At 39.1% G+C, this 20549-nt stretch overlaps 1 protein-coding gene across 1 annotated transcript in view; it reads right to left on the reverse strand.

The window, feature by feature from the left end:
• ATP10D (ATPase phospholipid transporting 10D (putative)) overlaps window positions 1-9444 on the reverse strand; it is a 76639-nt gene extending 67195 nt beyond the window's left edge. The window contains exon 1 of the mRNA XM_024573860.4: window positions 9223-9444. The gene's annotated coding sequence lies outside the window, so the exon portion shown is untranslated. The remainder of the gene's footprint in view (window positions 1-9222) is intronic.
• Window positions 9445-20549: the final 11105 nt, after the last annotated feature.

Genomic DNA, 20549 nt, shown 5'->3' on the forward strand with positions numbered 1-20549 from the left:
TTTTCCTCTTTGAGAATTCAGCAACAATGTGCTTAGCACCAATCACTGCAAAGTGCTCTGTAGTGATGCCTTCAGGGTCTTCAGAAGTATATCCATATGTCTTCTTCCAGTAGTGGAAGCCCTCCTTGTTTCGAATGCTCACGTCTAATTTTACAGGTTTCTTTCTCCCTTGGCTGCCAAACACCTGCCTTGATCAAGACTTAACTCATACTTCCAACTACCCTAGAATACTTAAGGAACATAAACAAACTTAATTAATGACCTCATAATTAATTAATGAGTGGTCTTCAGGGAGCAGAATATAAAAACTTAAGACTTATTTAGTAAAACCTATCTTCACTGTTCAGAGGTCTCTTTTCCTCACATGTGTTTAATAAATAGGTACCAAAGGGCTACCATGAGTCAGCCATGCACTTTTCCAGGAACTGCAATCAAAATGAGGAATCATCCCACGTAAACTCAGTGGCTCCTGTCTTCAAAGAGTGCACAGTCCAGTAGAGGGTTCAGGTATGAACTTCATGAGACTCCCTCATTACCTGCAATTCCTCAGAGGTTAAGCCTTGCGAGGCAGGCTTTAACATGTTTATAGCCAGCTTTCAGAGCAGCAAACACTAAGAACATTAAAACACTAACCAACAGCTAAACAAGTAAGTTCCAAAAGGAAGCCAGTCCCCAGATAAGTGCTCATTTTGAAAACCAGAGCCAAAATATCTTTTTAAACTGGCAGAAGAACACAAATTACCTGGTTTGCTATCTTTACGTATTCATGTGAAGGAGGGCAGACTCTAGCTCCTTGTGATAAGCTGTCTGTGTGTGTAAAACATGGTAAATACACTGGATTGATTCTAAAGATGTGCTTTAAAAGATTATTAGAAAGATAAAGGAGAATGAGCTATACTTGTTTAATTTATGCTTCCCCTACAAAACTGTCTTGTTCACTGTTTTAACCAGTAACTGGACAATGCCTGGCACGTGGCAAGTACACAATATTTTTAAATCAATTAACTAATGTTCAATCAGATACATGATGGTGTACTATGCATCCTGGGAATGTGAGTCCTCTTCAAAGAAACAGAAAAAAATCTTAAGAGTTTAAAAGCCAAGCAATCAATACATGTGCAAAAAGTATTGCAAAATGATGGAGTGGGGTCTTTCGCTGGGATTCTACTTGGTCAAATTCATGTTGACCTTTGAAATCCAAGTTGACCTAAAGCCTTTGCCTACCTTTGCCATAGATAACAATTACATCTGTCCTCAGACTTAGGTTGTATTAAATCAACGGTCTCCAACTGGAGACAATTGTGCCTCCCACCCCCAGGGGACACTTGGCAGTATCTTGAGACATTTTGGGTTATCACAACTGAGGGGGTGAATGCTAATGGGTACATGCCATGGGTGCTCTTATAATGCACAGGACAGCTCCCCACAACACATACTAATCTGGCCCCAGACGCCAACAGTTCTCAGCTGAAAACCCTCCTCTAGAGCAAGGCGCCACATTTGTTCAAGAGACAGAAAGTAGCAGAGTAGAAAGAGAAGAGCTTTTCAGTCAGTCATAGGTTCGAAACCTGGCTCTAATCATTCATCCCCAATGGGGTTCTGTATAAGCCTCAGTTTCCCCATCAGGGAAGTAAATAAAAACTACTCTTTGGGTTTGCTGAGAGGAGTTAATGCAAATATATACAAGGTACCTGATATGTAATAGGACGATAAGTGGCAGCTGTTCTCATTAGTATGAGAACACTTATTAATCACTCAATGCCAACATTTCTGCCAGGTAGGAAAAGCATTCTGAAGATGATAAGGTTTAGCAACTGGAATAGAAATTCAGTATTTGTAAAGCTGGAAAAAAATTTAAATATCCAACTAAGTACTTTACTTATACACACACACAATACTGAGGTTTAGAGACAGTGACTTGTACGAGGTCACACATCAAGTTAGGGGCAGCTCCCATAAAATAACACAGCTGTTCTCTCCGCTACCATTTTATTACTTTTACATATATAAGTAGTCTTTTATTATTTCCTAAACTGCACCATTATTTATGAATGTATCATAAATTACTTAAGTCAATTTGAAATATTTGAATACTCTATTTTATATCTTCTAAAATATTATATAACGGCATGCTTATACTGTAAAAAAGTTAAGATTTATTCAGGTAACTATTTCACAGCTAATTTGTCGATCTGTCCTATTGTTTCAGTTTCATCCTAAAGTCACTCACAATAACCTATTTTTATATTCATACTTTCTAAAGGCAACATTAGAAGTGTTCATTTCTGCCCTGGCTGGTGTGGCTCAGTGGACTGAGTGCCAGCCTGTGAACCAAATGGTTGGACTATTTTTTTCAGTTTTGTGTCTCTAACTCTAGTGGCCTCTGATGTCAGCTCAGTGATAACGCAGAAGTATTGGAAATGTCACGTGGGAAAGGCAATGGTAGTGCCTTTCCTGGAGGCCTTTTAAAGTAGACCAGGCACCTGCCTACTAAACTCCAGTGAATGTGGCCTGCTACCAAGGACTGTACCCTAAGCCTATATTCTCAAACTAGCACAGATCAGAATCCCCTGGAGAGCTTGTGCAAACACAGATTCCACCTCCTCTGTACACATACACAAACACACACACCAGTTTCTGACTCAACAGGTCTGCACTGGGGCCTAAGAACTTGCATTTCTAACAAGTTCAAGGGATGCTGATGCTCTTGGTCTACAGACCCACTTTGAAAACCATTGACCTAGGAACCTAAACGTGCTGTGGGAAGACTTATTTTTAATGTCTAAATGTATTTTCTCCATTAATTCATTATCATTAAATATTGCTTTTATGCAACTTATCATTTCTCTCCCAATGGATATAACAATATATAATTGTTTTAATAATTAGTAAAACTGCTTTTTTATATACAAAAAATAGCGCAAATATTTTCTGGATGAGTAACCACAGAAATTTTTCAACAACAACAGCAATAACAAGCTTAAAAGAATAAGGAGTGATGAAATAAAATAATTAAATAGGAAGTGAAATAATATTCATAGCAAAATGGAAAGAATTTAGCTGCTGCTGATGATATATATTTATAAAAATAAAGGTTAAATCAGTAGACTACATCAAATGTTTTGTAAACCTCTCTTGCAGGTTACAGATATGAATCAAATACATCATAGGCTAAAATTTCAAATCCTATGTCTCTTCTTTGAAGTACATGGCATTCACTGCTGGATGTATGATGAAGATGGGTTTACTTTACTTGATCTATAAAAAGGATATTTCCGTATAATGGATGCGAGGTTTGTAAATTTATAAAAACTATGTAAATATTCACTTCTGGAAACATTTGGATGACTTAAAATATGTTAAATCTATTCCATAGAAGAGTATTATTTTACAATAGCTATTAATTCATCGCAAGACTTAATGTAATGAAAGCATAGATTATATATGTCAATTACTTAAATTGCCTCAACACACATATTTAAATTGTCCCCAAACCTGTAGATTAAGTAATACTCAATATAGTATATAAACACAAATGAGGGACAGGGGAAAGCTATAAATTGTATTAAAAAGGAGTTAATGGTGTTTGATGAAATTATAAAATAGATCTATGATAAATGGTCAAGCCCATTAGTTATTCAATGCTACCCGCTCTCCAAAACACATTCATTTCGAATAAGAAGCTATAATACCATCATTGTTTTCAAAACAGCAACACATGTATCTGCAGTAGAAAGATCACAAACTTTAACAAGTTCAAGCGATACTGATGCTCAGTCAGATTCACAGTTGGCCTCTTCCCCACAAGCTCTTAGCTTCTCGAAGCCTCAGTTTCCACATTTGCAAATGGACACTACATCACCCACCTCACAGTTTTGTAAAGAGGTTTATTAAATAATGCACTGTGCCTAACACATGGAAGTGCTCAATAACTTCATTCTCCCAACTCATGTTTGTTGAGCTCCTACTAAGTTATATTCCAGGCATTGTCAGAGATAACAAAGACAAGTCAGAGGAAAAGGAGGCAAAAACTGTGTGGCAGACTGGGCACTGGGGACGACCGACACCCTCTTTGGCACTAGCATGGCTCCAATGAAATGTGACAGTTGGGGAAAGGAAAGCCAATTTAGGACTCAAGTTAGGAATTACTTTTCAGAATGTCCTTGCCCCATTAAAAGCAGATAATTTTCTCTCAGCCCTTGGTTTAGGAATCTAAAACTATAATAATGCTTCAAATTCAGGCATTTGTCTAATATGGCGAGGTAGAAATGTTGATTTGTTGGCTGCTGGGCATCATAGGTAAACAGAATCTTTGTAATAAAATGCCGGAGAACACCTCTCTAGGAAAAGACTTCAGTGAATAAGGAAGGATATTGTAGTTAGTATTTTTAATTATAACCTTCAACATATTATTATAGTCATAAGGGTAATGAGAATGTTTAAAAATAGTGCTAAATAATTATGAGTACTGTAAATTGAAGAGAGACTTTACAACATGTTTGAATAATTTAAAACTGATTTTCCACCTTCCTTCTCATAACCAGGATATTATAATTTTTTTATGACCTATCCTACATAGAGTTTAATTTTGTTAGTTTGTTTTTCTAATAGAAATGTAGGTATATTCATCTTCCCCATTCAGAAAGGCTTTAAATGGAATAAGTAGATTTTAGAAAAATAAATAAGGGAATATTTAATTAAGGTCTATCAGCAGGAGTCTTTAGCAGATGTGATCAACAGGAAATGCAAAGGAATAAAGCGCGAATCAGTCCAACACTGCGCATCATTTCAGAAAACAGTAGGAGGCAGAAGAGTGAATGTGACTGGAATAACTTTTAGCGGGTGACTTCAGTTAGAAAGCAAATGTTCTCACCAGCAAACACAGTTCTGAAACAATGACCTCTGACACAGAGTTAATTACACACAAGGAGACTGTGGAGGACCTGTGGAAGAGGGGAAGGTAATAATGTCTACGCGCTCTTCATTCTAGGACAAAGGATTGGGACAGTGAACTTTTTCCCTGACAACTAAAATATATTTACTATAGAAATTTAAAAAACTAGAGTAATATCATGAGAAAAACAGAAATCATATATAATCCCACCACCCAAACATAAGTACTATTAACATTTGGTTTATTCTCCACCAATAAAGTAGTTTCTATACATAATCATTGGAATTTTTTCAAAGATAGGACATCATTTGGTAACATAGTGTTTTTATTCCTCATATGGTAAACATTTTTCCATGTTATTAAATGGTCTTCCCAACAACCTCACACATTTGAGCTGTTTTCCATGTTCGTTAATGTGATGGATGGAAATATGGCGACGCACTTCTGTGCTGAATACTTTTCCTTAAGGGGAGGTGAACACCCCTCTCCCTGCAACCTTAGAAAAGTCAAAAGTGATTTTCCTTTGTGAATTGTGCACTTATGTCTGTTTTTCATTGTGGATCATTTTCTAAAGGGATGTCGATCAATCCCTCACTGCTTTTTATAAATACCTTTTGTAAAGGGCATACTGGCATATAAAATACAGAGCTTAGAGTTGGTCTTTCAATTTTGGCTATAGTACTTCTTGACGGTATTTTTTCAAAATGGTATTTTTGTGATTATAGAAAAATAATAATTGCTGTAGAGATTTGGAAATGTCAGGGAAATATTGACAGTAAAAAGCTGTAACTCTACCAACTAGAAATCCAATTTTTTTTGTATGTGATAGATGTGTGGTTATATCCATTGATACAAACAGGAACTGGTATGTAAATGGGAGTGCAAGAGTCTTACTCGATGCTGTTCAACATTTGTTAATTCAGAATACCTGATGTATAGTTAAGAGCTTAATAAATATTTAAGTGGTATTTTATATGTATTTATATTTCAAAATTATATTGTACATATTCAGAATAATATGGTATTAAATCTTGCTTTTTTTCACTCAATACATTTCAAGAATCTTTCTAAATCATAAAATTTTTTAAAAAATATTTTGGAAACTAAATTTTATCAATATAGATACAGAGTACATTAATTTATTTTAAAACTTTGCTAATGTGGGATTAATTTTGTTTTTAAAGTTTTTTTTCCATATTACAGATAACACCATAATTAACACATTTATAAATCTTCATATGGAATTCAGATGATTTCCTTAGGGTGTATTTCTAGACCAAGGATTGAGTGAAAGGCTATGAATATTTACACACGTTTTAGTACATAGTTCCATGTTATTACCTCAAATAATTATATGAATATACACTTCACTGAACATCATAAAAAAGATTCCATTAAGGCCACAACTCTTTTATGAAAATAGTACCCCTGCTGCTTCTCACTCCAGCAGTGACACTGGTTTCATGGCCAGTTTTGTTCCTACTACTAAGATAATTTCTGAAATTAAGCAAGTCCATCTAAGGTAAGAGGAAGGGAATAATGTTACCAACAGAAACACTCACCACAAACCTCTTCTTAGCGATAAGGAAAGCTGCTCGGTGGCTGAAACTATTGCCCAGGAAAGCCCTCACACAGAATTTGTTCCAAGACCCGGCAAATCGAGTCCCCTTGTTTCAAGTATATTTATCTTCACCAACGCATTGGGTTTTAATAATCCCTACGTGATCTTGCTGGTAGCATTTTCATCGATTTTCCTTCATTAAAAAAAATACTTTCAACTAGATCAGGCAATAAGACATCTAATGAAGGATTGAATATGTGTTCTCTTTTTACCTCTTAATTTCTAAAATTGATTTGTTTAACAATGAGTCATCTCTGTTCTATTATAAATGATAATCAAATGCTGAGCATTTCCTTCATTTTACTTTTTTTTTACTTCATTTATCATTTATCAAAATAAAAAACATCCTATTCAATTTCTATTTAGTCACTAAGTAATTGTATTCAAAGGCATTCAGTTCTCGCTGGGCAAAGGTCAAACATTCCTGACATCCTGTTTTAGTCTGCCTAGACTCTCTTCTTCATACATTTAACAAACGTTATTATTTAACCCCCCTAAAACCTTTGAATGTTGTTGTTTTCCAATATATACAGATATCCCCAGCTTTTCAAAAGTCTGGGTTACACACTCATTTTTACAAAACACCTACATTAGTACCTGTTTTTGCTAAGTAAAATCAAAGAGGACCTTGACTTTTACTGAAAAAAATGAGAAAAAGGCAAATGGCCATCACAGAGTCAGTGGCACCCCAGGCAGTGAGAGTGGCCCCACCAGCTCCTTCCCTGGGAACTACACTCAGCGCGAAGCTGCCAGAGCTTTGAACTGTGTCTGCGAGTATCTGCACTTTATTTTGGTTTACATTGTGCATCTATTAGCAAGATGTGTCCCAATGTATCAGAAAATCCTGAGTGCTTGTAAAGGTGTTACACTGAATGTAAAACTGGACGTAATTAAAAGTATTTGATATGATTTGGTAGGTTATTTTTTTTAATCTGGCAACACCTGGATTTTTTCCCGTGTAAATTGATGTTAAGTGTTTCTTTGCTTTATGCCATTTTGGCTTGTGAAAGATTTCATAGGAATATTTTACTTTTGGATGGTGGGGCAACCTTTATAGTGTTGACCTAAATAAAGGAGCATGCTCAAAACTGTCAGAAAAAAATAAAAAAAATGAGTTTAATGGGCACTAGCAGAGGAATTGCAATTTGTAATACATAACTGTAGCAAGCTACAGGCGAATCCACTGAGGGTATGGGGCTGTGTTAATGGGCAGGGAAGAGAAAGTGGGGGGAGTTTGGTTAGAGCCTGTTAAAATCAAAATTAACAGAAACCAGTGTTGAAAATTCCTCATACAAATAACAGCTCAATTTAGACCATTTTGTGAGACCAACCAAGCGATGGGTCATCTCTTGTTCATGTTTCTGGAAACAGAGGTTTATAATCTTATACCTTATGAGCAAAACTGTCAAGGAATTTTAAGAAATTTCCAATATTATCAGTTTTTTGTAAACCATACACTTACAGGAAATCAGTCTCTCAGTCCTTAAGTTTTGTTTTTCTGAGGGTGCATGCATGAGATTTTCCACGTTATATCCTCTGGTTCACTTCAGATCGAAATTCTTTCACAAACTACCTCTATATAGGCATGTAATGTGTGTTTGTAATGAGAATAGAAAAGAGTCCAGAATAATCAGACATTACCTTTCCGGGTAGATTGTTGTGGGGGCTCACACCAGGGCAATGAGTGAGTTTACTCTGTTACAATGATTATGTGTTACACATTTGCTCTTAAAAAGTCAACAAAGATTTTTTTTATGATGGTACTCTTCATAGAAATATGATGTAGTCCAATTTAAAAATACTCATCTAATCTGGAGTTAACTTTTCTGATACAGTGTATGATACATATTGGTGGATAAGGAGTGAACCCTTGTGAGTCCATCTTTCAAGGCTGATTTTCGTCAGAGGCTTGCTCTCAGACTATAGAATTGTTCTACTCCTTGCAGAGAACTAAGTGAAAAGCAAGAAGAGACTTTGCTCTTATTTAGGTAACATTCTAAATATCTGTGTTAACATGCCCTTATGAGGAAGAGTAGTTTACATCCTTCTCTAAAGGCACAGGGAGGCCAACCCTCCACGCTGGAGGGTGTCTCTCTGGTGTACTTAGTAGAGTGTGATTGTGGGTTTATAATTTAAAATGAAGGATGCCCCAAACAACAATTAAGTTTTGCAAAGTTAGTGTCTGCTGGGGAGAGTGGAGGCTTTGTTTCGCAGCCCTCCCTTAAAAACTATTTCTGAGCAAGCTCCAACACAAACACCTTTTTTTTCCCTAAAGAATCTACCCGTGTTTTATCTACCCCCATCCTCTTCACTACCTGAGACGAAGCCAAAATTGCTTTAAATTGCTGGAATTCAAGATGAGATGACAAAGGCAGGTGTGTAAGGGTGTGGGTGTGTGGGTGTGTGCACGCACACACACACAATTTACTTTTTCACAAAACCCAGCATTCGAATAGATAAAATAATTAATTCTCTTTTGAAACCAAGTGACTGAAAATGGTGTGTTCCTCCTTAAAAAGCAAAACAAAACAAAAAAGTTCAACAGCCCTCAACTCTAGTTTTAAGGCACTTCGTCAAACCTGAACACAACTATTGGGGGGCGGGGGGAGGAAAAGGGGAAGAGAGAGAGCAGAATTAACGTAGAGAAGAAGGTGGAGAGTGAACAGAAGGCAGGGAACAGCCGAAGGGGTTCGCTCTACAGCCTTACCAATTCCTCCCTCGGCACACATCACAGCACGTCGATCGCGAGTCCCAGGGTGCGAGAGAAGAACCAAGCACAGAGCCGAGGAGTGCAGACGGGTTTTGCTTCTACGCCAGCCATTTGCTTTGGGAATTAAAAAAAAAAAAAAAAATCACTTCCCAGACAGATCCCAAACTCAGCTGCCAGACCGGGAGCCCAGCCCTGCAGAACCGGGGACCTCCCCTTCCCTTTCCCACTCCTCCCTCCCCTCCAGGCTCCAGAGCAGCCAGAGCTTCAGCCAATCGTCCGCCGCCCCTCCTCCCGTGACGTTAGGGGGCGGAGCCTGGCACCGGGCGGGCTCCCCAGCTCCAGGTAGGTGTTGGATGGGACTGCTTGTCTCCCCAGCACGGATCACCCCTCCACCCTAGTGACCCAGAGCCTTCCAGTTCCACGTTTGACTTTAACATTACCGTACAAATTGCCAGAGGTTGACGGTTTGGTTCATTCATGTTTTGCTGAAATTCTGTTTAACAATTCACCCATTTGCCAAGACTTGAAACACTTGGCAATCATTTTTTTTGGAGTGTAAATATTTAATGTTACTGTTTTAGAATTAGAAAAGAAACTGAGAAAAATACTTCAATTCTGAGTTGGTCTTTGTTTTCCTCACTCCTTGACCTTTCTGCCCTCCCTCATTAAGTATAATGTGGCTTTGTCCATAAGATTTACTCCTAAGTGAATTCCAAATACCTGCCTAGCCTCTCAAAACTTCTGTGCAACTAAGTGCTTTGAGAAAGGGACAGGGCATTCGTTGAAGTCAGAACCAATGGTGGCAATAATTCAGACCAAAACCTCCAGAATCACTGGCTGCCCGTTGTTTTATCCCACAGACACAAAATAAAAAGAGAAGCAAAACCCTCCATGACTGTTTCGTGCCTCTGTCCTCCAGTCTCTCAAATACGTAGCGAGAGTGAAGAAAACTAAATGACCATACCCATCTTTCACTGTTAGTGAAGAGCTCACCAAGACAGACACGTGGTGCTAGCTCGCAAACTCTCCCAGTCCGGGCTGGAGAGGGCAAGCAAGTTCCTTCAGCCAGGGAACAGTTGCCTCTCCCCGGCAGAGAGAAACAAGTTCTGGGTGTGGCTTCCTGTGATGGCCAGTTTGGGAAGTCTTTCTGCAGGCTAGGGCAAATCGCTAGTTTAGTCAGTTCAGGAAATAAACCCAGTTTCCCACAGCAGACCGTCATTTAGGTGGCCTCTGACGTTCCTGGCCCTGGTTACACTTTTAGCAGTCCTATGTGACTATCCCTAACATGATTTAAAAGAAAACAACTATCCTTTGAAGCCAGTCTTCTTGAGGACACTTAGAATTTAAGTGGGCCTCCCAGAGTCTCCCCAACCAGCACGGATGCTGTCTTCCTGTCTTCCTTCCTAGGGCCTTCCTGGGATGACTCAGGGTAGAACAATCCAGGCAGAGGGCTGGCACTTGCAGCCTGTTTGGATTGCTCAAATAGGTGGTTTTAACTAGCTGCACATCAGAGTCAACCGGGAGCTTGATGCCAAGGCCCCACCCCGGCCAATTAAACTGGAATCTCTGGAGGTGGGGATCTGGCAGTAACTGGTAGTAGGCATTGGGTCACTGATTAAGATTTCAACTACTGTCTTAGAGGACCATCTAAATTAGATGAGAGTAAAATTAAAAATGCAGTAGCAGAATAATGTGAAACATTTTTAAATACAACTTATCTTTATATATAGTACATACATATGTCTATATATGTATGTACAAACAGAAAATATGTTGTAAGATACATATCAAAATTATTTAGTCAGTGGAAAAGAGTGGAAACGTGAGGGGATATTGCTAACTTTCTGTCTGTGTCTATCATTTGACTAAACAAAAGGAGTATGTATCCTGTTTATGATTTAAATATAGCTAATCAAGGTTTAAAATTAGTGCCTATGAATGTCATTGCAAATAACTACTATGAAAGTGGGCTTCAATTTGTTTGTTTTTGCAAATCTTCCTCTGATATGTAACTCTTCTCCTAAGGCTCATTTCCACTTTGTAACAACATAAATAAATAAATAAATAAATCCGTAAAATCTTTGATTGAACACATTAGCTACCAATGCAAGTATTACTCCATGCAGTCATTGCCAAACTTTTTGTTACTCACTTTCTTATAATTTCAGATATATCTTCAATTTTCATGTACCTATCTTCTCATGAAGTTGTTTAAAAAACGAATATTCAAAGCACGTCATATAGATGTAAGGAAATTTCATCTTTTCCAAGTGAAAAATTGTTTATAATTAGTATCTCAATACTAATAGCTTTATAATTAATTGCCAGTAGGAAACATGACATAGTAGTCAAGTATCTAGGTTTGGCCTGGCTTTACATCTTAGCTCTGCAAATCTTTAGATGTGTGATCTTTGGTACCATCTCTAAGCCCCATGGGAAAAATGAATCCAATAATATCTACCTCAGTGTTACTGAGATTACATCAACTCACGCAGCTAAAGTGCTTATGACTGTGTAAAGCAAATAATAAGTGCTTAATAAGTGATAGTTATCAATTCCCCGACTTCTATTTTTTCCTCTCTTTTCTGAGGTATATTCAAACATTATTAGCATGGCAGCAGTGGACTAAAAAATTTACCAGAAGACATTTTCATAGAACAGTAAACATGATTATTCTTATGACCAATGATACTGCATATTCAGTTATATGTGAAAAAGAAACATTCTTTCAGGCCACTGCTTTACCATGTAATTTTGTTTGTTTGTTTGCCTCCAAACATTTGACATATACCAATGTTTCCTCAACATTGATGTTTCCTAAACACAAGCTGTGTTTTCATGATTCCTAATCCACCGTAATTTTTCTCTGTATTCATCAACAGAATGTGACCAAAGCACAGAGGAGGCTCTTTCCCAGGATGAGCTTTCCGAGGAACTTGTGGACAACAAAAGAGGAGTCAATACCTCAAGCAATAACAGCTGGATACAGATACATAGATACAGATAAACTCTGATTTTAATAACATCTTCCCTGAATTTTCTTCCTCTCTCTTTTTTTCTTTCCTTAATATTTACTAAGTAGTAATAAACCATCTGTATGTTAGGCACTGTTCCAAGTAGTTTACAACTATTACCTCGTTTAACCCTCTTATCAGCCCTGTGAGTTCAGTGTTCACTTAGAGATGAGAGACACAAGGCACAGCTGGTAGGTGAAAGACCTAAGGGCCCACATTCCATTGTGGACTACTCAGCATGGCTTTCAATGACTTAGGAAGGTAAGTGGTAAATGGTTTTTGTTGGGGGAAGGTAAAATTAGGCTATGACTATAAGTGCTGTGTTGAGGGTAGAAATTCTATATACGGGGTAAGCAAAAGTAGGTTTACAGTTCATATAGAAATGGACATGCAGCTTATGATTATTACAATAGCTTTATTAATTAAAAACATGTCACAGTGCAGTTTACCTATTTTGCCCACCCTGTATTCTGGAAACAACAGGATATATCTACGTCATTACCACTTGTACGTGTGGCCTTAATTCTACGCGTGCATTTCTTTAAAAAAGGAATTACATTTCCTTCCCTTTATATCATCGGATTCACATTCTTCTACATGAGAACTAGTTGGTTTTTAGTTTTTTAAAAGCTCTTGAAAACACAGTGATTACACAGAATATCAGGAAGGGAAGCTCTGATATAATGACGGGGATTCATGCTGGTCCCAGAGTTCTAGAGAGACTCCAGATGCAAAACTTCAACTCCTTCTCGCTGCTGTGTGTACTGTGGTGAAAAACCCTGTACTAGGACGGCAGCAGAATTCTCACGTGGATCAGTGGCCCTTTAGTTCAGGGAAGATAATTCATTAGTCCCTTGCTTCGACAAAGGCAGGCCCCAGAGCTTTTGTCTGGATTTAGATGTAGTTGAGACAGACATAAACATTTCTCTGGATATTATGTATTTTACCTACTGGCCACAAAAGTCAGGAGTCTGGGGAGCTTTGGAGAGGTGGGAAGATGGGTGATAGCTCTACCTGGGGAGAAGATGGGACCCCGCCTCAAAGGAATGGCATACAGACTTGGGCCAGAGGTGGGGGAAGGCTGATGACTAGTTCCCTGAGTAGGTATGGCCAAAAGACTTCAGGAAAGTGATGCCTAATATTCATGTTTAAGCTGTTTCCTTTTCTGTGGCATGGCATTCCTCCCAAATCAGAGCTCCCCAAACAATGATGGATGCGTTGCAAACTAACAATCTCTCAGCCTTTGGTGCTGCTGCATGGGAACCGTAGGGTGACTGGAGCTCGTCCTGGACAAGGAACCATGGACAAGGAGCTGATGAAGGGGTCCACATTCCACCTTCCCAAAGAACACAGTGACTAGCCTGAGGGAGTATTTAGTGCGGCTGGTGAGGAGTGCTGCTCCAGGCCTGGTCCCAGTTCTCTCTTTCAACATAACTTGGATACCTCTCTCCACTTTCAGCTGTGAGGACTCTTGCACCTTTGGTGTGTTCTGCAAGTTAGAGCTTGACATGGAAAGTTGAATTGAATTCAAAATCCACTTACATTATTACAAAAAACTTCAATAGTACATTACTCGATGAAATATTAGGTTGAACCATATGCAACCGCTAATAGTCAACCAGTTTGGACATCCAAAAATAGCAATTTTATATGGCTCAACTAATTAAAGGAAGGACTATTAGAATCTTTAGATATAATTTTAAATCTTGAAAATTCTGATAAGGTTGTAAAAAAACCTTTTTTATTGATGGTAATTATGAAGAATTTGAAGAAATCATTATATTTACCCAAAATTATATGTAGCCATTTCAAACATAAAACTTCCTATTAACATGCTCATGGAAAAAGACCAAATACAACAGTCCATGTATCGTATATTTCCATTTCTGTGAAATGCCCAGAGCAGATAAATCCACAGACACAAGAAGCAGAATAGCAGTTATCAGGTACTGGGGAGAGGAGGGACCATGGACACAAGGTTTCCATTTGGGAGGATGAAAATATTCTGAAGTTAGATAATAATAAAGGTTGCACAACTCTACTAAAACCAGTTAAGAGGGCTACTTACTGTAAGGGGAAAAATTTTATGTAATTCATATTACATCTCAACAAAAATGTTCAGCTAAACAAGCAAAAGATACTCAATAAAAATTTTAAATGCTATATAAAGAAATTTAATGTAAATTCAATGTTTTTAATATCTTCCTCAATACTTTGAATTTTAAAATTTATTACAGTTCTGTTACATAAGAAAGATCTAATGAAATTTTATACCAAGCCCCATTTAAATCACTTAGTTCACCTCATTAAGGTGTACAAATATTATCATTTTTTATGAATGCCAACACATAAAATGTGATGAAAGTCTCTGTGCTTTTATCCTCCAACCTTTAATAGAAGTCTGTATGGCCATTGGGCTCTATTAATAATGTTTGGGGAATTCAACAGGAATGCCTGGGAGGAGGTGGCCAGAGAAAAGAGGACAAACTTAGATGCGATGTGACCAGCTGGGATTGCAAATTTCGGGAGAGCACAAATTGAGGGCAGGAGTGACCATCCACCTTTTCTCTAGGAACTTGTAAGCAAGAAGAAGTTCTAGTTGTTTAATTTAAATGTTAAGGGATAAAGTGGTCTTAGAAAGCAGGAAAAAATTGAGGCACTTTGGTTACAAGTCAATTCTACAATTGGAGAAAAGTGAATGAATCAAATACTTGGTTTCAACCCCTCTGCACGCAGAGCACCCTGTGTCTCTGCTTGTGCAGTCACTTACTCTTTCACAGAATTCAAGGAGCACCCAATATGTGGCACGCACCGTTCCAGGTACAGGGAATATAGGAGTAAACAAAACCAACATAAAACCCTGCTCTCGATGATGGATGTCAAATATTTAATATCTCAGATGGTAATAAGTGCTATGGGCAAGACAGCAAGGAAGAGGAACAGAAAGTGTCAGAATTGGAGAGAGGATGACTTTCAATTTGTGAAGGTTTTACCAAGAAAGTATCATTGAGGCAAAGAGCACAGGGAAGGAAGAGAACAGACCCTGGGGGTGTCTGGGACAGAGCGTTTTGGGCAAAGGGTACAAACATTGGGTGCAAAGACCCTGAGGCAGGGCTACACCTTGAATGGTGGACAGACAGCACAACACAGCACCAGTGTGGCTGGGGCACCATGACTGGAGGAGCAATGTAGTGGCAGTGGGAAGTAGGACAAGGTGATATCAGAGATGTAAAGTCTTGGAAGGCCTTGCAGTTCTCTTTGAGGACTTTGAGTAAATTGGAAACATTTAGGTGGGTTTGAGTAGAAGACTGATACAGTCTGACTAATGTTTTAACAAGATCACTCCAGGCTTACTGTTGACAGTAACCTCTAAGAGCAATGGTTGATGCTGGAAGAACAGTCAAGAGGTGATTTTAATAATCCAGGGCAGAGGTGATTTTGGCCTACATCAGGATGGTAACTCTGAAGGTAGCGGTCAGCTTCTGAATAAATAGTAAAGGAAGAGCTCATAAATTTATGAGCAATAGGATTGCTCATATATTTGTGAGTTACAAGAAAAAGAAGATTCAAGGATAATTTCAAGATTTTGGCCTGAGCAATTGAAAGACTCAAGTTGCTTAATCATTCTGGTCATTGCTCATTTCCAGAATGCGTTGTTGCCACCATTGCTTAGATCTGGCCCTAACAGGGAGGGAAAATAATATGTGTGTGTCAGGGTGGTAAGGTTTTCCTATGTGCCTCAGTGTCCGGTAACTGAGCACCTGGAATCGACCGTTACGAAGCATGATATTCCTTTAACGATGTCTTCTAAGGCACTGTCAGCCTTTTATAGGGTTGCTGCTAAAAGTCTATTGTAAGTTGTACATTTTTCTTTGCTTTATCTATCTCTCACTTACATACTTTAGTAACTAAGTTTCAAGAAATATTTGTCTTTGATCAAGTATCTTATAGAGTTTTGCAAAAATATCAAAATAGAGAATAATGATTTCAAAGTTCAAAGTGAAGTGCACAAAGCAGTCTCATTTACTACCTAATTTCCATCACGTTGGCATTGGAGGTAGAAAGTCCAGGCCTGGGCCCCTAAGATCACTGTCTGCAACCGCAGCCTCGCATCCTTCTCCGTGCTATCTCAGTCACCCTGTGAAAACCTCATTTGGCTTCCCAGCCCCGACACTCTTCTCAGGCAGTTCAATAACACATTCAAAGCACACCTATGTGTGCAGATAAGGTGTTGTGAATTTCAGACATCTTGACATTTTTAAACATTTAGATGCTCAAAAATGCAATAGAGGACCAAATTGCTTGACTCGATGCCAGAAAAGAAATATGAGAAAATAAGACATAGCAAGGTACCAAATCCAGCCAAACCCTTTGCCTTCTTTAAGACTGAGGCTCTGTGGAGTTAACAGGATTTCCTGTTCTTCTAATTCAAGCTCTCACTGTTACTACCAAGAGAAGTGGCATTTTGCAGATGGCTCAGTGGACTTCAGTTCCATGTTGGAGCTGACTGCTCTGGAGGAGGTCTCCTTTTATGGTGTGGGGGACTAATCGCAATCCAGAAGGATGCCTAAACCGCATACTTCTTGTCTGATTATCTCCAATTTAGAACATCTCCCTCTCTGCGTGCCATTGGGCATTCTAACACCAACTCTCTGAAGCCCGCTCAGAGAGAAGAGCAATAATAAGACATTTTTAACCAATGGGGAAAAGTTCAGTACTGTGAAAGCAACGTAGGCATGGTAGACAGACTTCCTGGAGAAAGTAATATCTAAGGTGAAATCTGAAGAATGAAGGGAAGTCAGCCAAGTTAAAGGTGAATAAGGATAAGACTGTTTCAGCAGAGGAAACACTCTGGAGGTGAAAGGGCTATCGTATTTGGGATTTATGTCATGTTCATGTTACTGGCATGGAGAGTTTTACAGATATTCGAGGCTTTTGGCCTGATTCAGTAGTCTCCCATCTCTATGATGGTTTAACATTTTTGGCTCCATATCTAAAGGGCGTCCTACATGATCATGGTCAACTCTCGGTTCCACTTCCCCTTTCCTACCTTACCAGTTCACCAGCTGCTTTCTTCCCTTACGTTTCCAGGTTGTATCACCGGAGCGCTGCAGGAGAATGTTATGAAAACAAGTCAATTGGTTCCTCTGAAAGCCTTGGTCAACTCGATGGAGTCCACATTCTTGATGTACAGTCTTTCTGTTTAAGTGATTCTTTATCACATTCTCAGCCACGCCCTCTCCTAATTGAGCACCCACTAAGTGCTAGGCACTGAACACTCCAAGTTGCACCACCTTCACTCACTACTGGTGACTGGGAGACACACTGCCCTGGATCCAGGCCACTCTGATGTGTGAACCCCATTCATTCTCCCCTCTCTCTCCATTTCTGTATTTCTCTGTAAGTGGCTCTCCCTTCTTCAGAGAAAGGAGTTCTATTTCTCTCTGAAGTTCATATCTTTGGCCACCAGCTCTTGACCAAGGGTTTTATGTTATCCATTATTCCCTCTCTTTAAATCACTACTTTATTTCTCTTTACTGGATTATTCCCTTCACTCTACAAATATTTAATCTAGGGATGAATATATATCTTCTCTATACTAAGAAGACCAAGGAGTAGGAAAAAGGAAAGAAGAAAGGGAGAGAGAGAAGGTAGTTCATGGGGAAAAAAGAGAAAAAAGAAAGACAAATCTTTCTCTTGCTTTTGCTGTCTTTTTAGATCAAACTCTGATCTTATCTTTCTCCTTACCACGTTACCAAAGTTCCCTGAACCTGTCTTAAACATCTGCTGACTCATTCAAGCCTCTACAGCCTGGTTTCACTATCTTTTCTCCTCTGAAAGTTATCAGAGGTCACAATTCCAACTGCCAAATTTAATTGTTTCCCTCCCATTGTCTGTTGTCACAACTGACTTTAATGACCATTCCCTTCTACTGGGAACTCCTCTGTTGGAGAGTTGCTGGTGTTCTTCCGGCCTTTTACAAAAATTGTGTTTTAAAATTAAAAAACTTTTTTTAAAGAATCCTGTCTGGCTCATCTGCTTTTTTCCTTTAACTTAGAGGTAGGTAAGTAGTCTTTCTGATGACGTTCTGGTAATCTTATTTATTAGCATGGATTAGTTTCAGGCTCTTGGCTAAGGACGTCAGACTGCTTTCTGCCCTCTGCTGAGCTTCAGGTGTGTGTTGCCAGAGTCTGGCCAGCACCTACGCCTGACGGCAGTGTCATCTCGGTACCAAAGCAACTCGCCCTTCTTTTTCACACCTGTTTCTCCCATTTCTCCTTCCTATGTCTCTATCAGGCCCTGCAGTGTCCACAGAGGGGGGTCAGTCATGCCTAGGTAAGTCTGGCAAGCTAGTGGGGCAGTGTTCCAGTAGCTGATTAGCATGGGAGACATAGGAACTGCTTCTAAAACAAAAAAAAATTCCAGCTGATTTGATTGACCCAGTAAAAAATCTTAATCTTTGTAGGAGTTGGATAATTCTAAGTGAACAGTAAAACTTTCACTTAGAGTCATATTTGATCTTCTCTTGTAATATATTACAACAGAAACTTAATACCAGTTTGTAAAGTGCTAATAGAATAAATTTTTACTTTGGAGTAAAAAATCAGATGTTATGGGTGTGTAAAAGATAGGGATTTAATTATTTTCATGGGAGAAGGGAACTAGAAAAAGTGTAATGGAAGATTTGTCATTTGAGTGGGCCTTATGATGTGAGAAGGAACGTCCTGATGGAAAAATAAAGGAAAGGCCTCTAATAAAATACAAAACAAACATGAGAGGAAAAGCACAAGTACACTGGCACAGACGGCATGTTTGAGACTGTTAGTTTTTGTGTGACCGGTGCAGAGTAGATAGCAAAGGAGAGAAGGAGAATCGGGACTCCGCTGAGAATGTTTTTGGGGAGAAGGAGAGTTGTACTAATCCAAAAGCAGTGGGTAGCATAGACGCTGCAGAGTGAGGAAGGTGGAAAGGCGGCCTGAAACAAGGCCCTGGCAGCGGTGTGGAAAGGAAGGGATGCACGCCGGAGTCTTCACAAGGCCAAAGCCGCCTCCTTTTGCTAAAAAATGAGAAGGAACAGAGCCCCACCCAATAATGCAGGTGTGTGGCCCTCAGGAATGCTGTTGCTCTGCTGTAATGGGGTCAGTCAGAGGGGGCTGGACTCCACAGAAGAGCCCTAGCTGGGCAGGCTGACGGGCAGAATTCCAGCTGCTGCGTTTTCGCTCTGACAGATGATACATGACTTGAACAGTGATAGGAAGTAACATTACTCCATTAATTTAGGTGCTTCACGAAGCCTAGTGCAAGTTCCCATCCTGAATGTAGTGACATTTCTGCCATCTACTGGGTGAAGTGCCAAATTTCTTCCTTGAGTGATTTTGCTGGGCAAGCATCTCCTTTATCAGGAAAAATCACAATAGGAAGTCAGTATCACCAGGGAGGGGCACACAGTAGCCATCAAACATGCTGAGGATGTTCTATTACTTCTTAAGCTCAGCAGTGGTATATTAGGATTCTCTAGAGAAACAGAACCAACACCATGTATATAAATATACAGAGAGAGAAAGAAAGATTGAAAGTTTTTAGGGAATTGGATGGCACAATTGTGAAGACTGGTATATCCAAAATTGGCCGGGTGGGTGGGCAGGCTGGAGACCCAGGAAAGGGCTGATGTTGGAGTTCAAGTTCAAAGGCAATCTACTGCCAGAATTCTCCCTCTTTTGAACGTCAGTCTTCCTCTGAAGCCTGTCAACTGATTGGATGAGGCCCAACTACATTATGGATATTAATCTGCTCTACTCAAAGTCCTCTGATTTAAAGTTCATCCCACTTAAAAAATTACCATCACAGAAACATCTAGAATAATGTTTGGCCACATATCTGGGTAATGTGTCCTACTAAGTTGATACATAACATTAACTATCACCAGTGGGTGCAGGGGTTACTTTTAAACTGTCCATATACATTAAAAATTAAGACAAAATCAGTATCTTCCTTTCCCCTGGACGCTGAGATTATAATTTGGAGTACGATCTCCCCAGGTTGGCCGAGACAGTTGTGAAAGCCCCTGTGAACAAATAATAAGTAGAGTTTTCAAAAAGATACGCCAAACCAGGGCCTTTGGAATGCAAGGGAGTCAGATGCGTAAACAAGCTCTACCAGAACAGAAGGGCAAGGATAGGCAGGTCTTTCCTGCTTTCGTGTGCTGTGCTTGGTCTTGGCCCCATTATCATCCCCAATCAATAAGCTCCCAATTGGAAATTCAGGGCATTTGTGGAAGTGTTCGTTTAAACCTGAAGGGAAGACTCTAGA

This window comes from Desmodus rotundus, chromosome 4, assembly GCF_022682495.2.
Source record: "Desmodus rotundus isolate HL8 chromosome 4, HLdesRot8A.1, whole genome shotgun sequence".
In the NCBI taxonomy this organism is placed as follows: Eukaryota; Metazoa; Chordata; class Mammalia; order Chiroptera; family Phyllostomidae; genus Desmodus; species Desmodus rotundus.